The sequence below is a fragment of the Stomoxys calcitrans genome, chromosome 3 (genome assembly GCF_963082655.1).
Source record: "Stomoxys calcitrans chromosome 3, idStoCalc2.1, whole genome shotgun sequence".
Classification (NCBI taxonomy): Eukaryota; Metazoa; Arthropoda; class Insecta; order Diptera; family Muscidae; genus Stomoxys; species Stomoxys calcitrans.
Window position 1 is genome coordinate 145015203 of NC_081554.1, and position 2139 is coordinate 145017341.

At 37.0% G+C, this 2139-nt stretch overlaps 1 long non-coding RNA gene across 1 annotated transcript; it reads right to left on the reverse strand.

The window, feature by feature from the left end:
• Positions 1-253: 253 nt before the first annotated feature.
• Positions 254-1584, reverse strand: LOC131995812 (uncharacterized). Its single transcript, XR_009397636.1, has 3 exons — positions 1455-1584; positions 1239-1374; positions 254-1170 (listed from the first exon to the last, which is right to left on the reverse strand). It is a non-coding gene; the product is annotated as an uncharacterized LOC131995812 (long non-coding RNA).
• Positions 1585-2139: the final 555 nt, after the last annotated feature.

The window sequence follows — 2139 nt, forward strand, 5'->3', positions numbered from 1 at the left end:
CCCGACCTTCCATCTGTCGAAATCACGATAGCGGTCGAACGGGTAAAGCTAGCCGCTTGAAATTTTGCAAAGATACGTAACATCGATGTAGGTCATTGGGGATTGCAAATGGGCCATATCGGTTTAGATTTAATTTTTGTCCGATTTGGCTGAAATTTTGCATGTAGTAATCTGTTATGACTTCCAATAACTGTGTCATGTACGGTTGAAATCTGTCAATAACCTGATATTACTTCCATATAAACTGTAGCGTGTCACCCTATGTCTGATTGGAGTAGAGCGACATCTGGTTTTGAACAGTCACGTTTTTATGGCAACTAGGGAATACAACCCTGCGCTACCACCATATGTTACCTCCACATACAAATGTGACCACTACAACGACACTTCAAAGAAACATATGATTTTTGTTTTTGCTATTTTGGAAAAGCAATTTTCATGATGGTTCCTCGGTGGACATGATGGCTTGGGGGAACCATGATGGTCAGTATGTGGAGGATGACAAGTTCTTTTTCGATTGGACCTTGGCAGCAGACGGAGGTGGAGCCATTAGTAAATATAAAAAAGAATTAAACACAAGTGAATTAGCAAAAGAAAATTTAATGTGTTTATTGAGCGGTGTCACAGAATAAACAAAGTGGTGAAAACTAAAGGAATAATTTAAAACAAATGTAAAGTTTTAGTGAACATCTTAAAGCTATAGAAAAAGTTACAAATATAAGGCAAAATTCTAAAAACCGTATATATGTGTATATATATATACATATATATTTATGAAAATTTTACAATGATTTAAAATAACTTGAAAAATAAAAGAATAAAAGAAATCGGAAAGCTTAAAGCTTAAAGAAAGTAAAGCTGTAAAAAACACTGAAAAGAAATAGAAAAGAAATCAAATCATATAATGTAAAATTTAAAGCTAAAAACTTAAGTCTAAAAATAAAAGCGAAAGTCAAGACTCCTCCACCTCCACTGCCACACGTATAAAAGACTTCAGCTGCTGCAATTGGCATATCCACAACTCCTGTCGCTACTCCACCGAGGGACCTAGACGCTGTCGCATACTCCAGTGTCCATAAGGTAGTCCAAAAAGTTTCTCTGACCATAAACAGACAGGCATACAGACGGTTGACTCTCGACGGATTTATTTTTGTTAAAAAAAAGTTTTTTCTGTAAAAAAAAAAGTGAAAAAAAGGAAATTAGGTAGGGACAACATCGAGCTTTTTTTTATTACTTACCCTTTGGTTGGGTTCTATAGAGTAACCTAAGCATGAGCTCATAGTTAGGTTAGGTAGTGGATAGTAGAGGATATTTCCTTGCCCATCAGCCAATGTTGACCTTACAGTGCTGAGAAAGCAGCACATCAGAAAACCCCTAGAAAATAATAAAAGAAAAAAACTTTTTTAGACAAGAACTGACTGCGACATATACACTTAAACACGACAATTACTTACCAAAGACTAGACGGACGGACGGACAAACGAGAACCTAAAAGGGACCCTATTGGCCGCAGAGGCTGCCACCAGGACCACAATACCCGGGGACTCCATTGGGTTTTATCCGGAACAGTCGCCAGTAGAACCAGGAACCTGAAAACACGAGATTGAGAAATTAAATTTGAAAGCCTTAAATTTAGCTTGAAAAATAATTTTTGCTAATTTTGATCCAAACTACTGTTTTTGCTTAAAGTAAATTGTTTTACGAAAAACTTGTTAGTCTTGATAACTTGAATTTTAATTTCTTAACTACCTTTTCTTTGGTCATTACAAGTTTAGTTATAAATGTCAAAATTGAGAGTATCAGGGAGGTTGTGACCTCCAAATAAAGCAGTACCGAATGTTGTACGAATGTTAGAATGAAATATTTTTGGTTTTTTTTTTCTTTCCCATGAAGGGATAGAAGACTAAAGAAAGGGGAAGGAATGGTGTAATGAACAGGTGAGTAAGCTTTTGGGGTACTCCGATTTAGTGGGCCACGGGAGTACCATGGTTTGGGGAGGGTTAGGCCGAGGCATGCCATGGAAGACCGGCATGCCAGCGAACCGATAAAGACATTTTTCCTGTGTGTTTAATTTCAAGTGTTTACGTACTCGCTGTATTTGTCCATCCACAAGCTGGCTGATTTTAGTTTTTTTTGTCC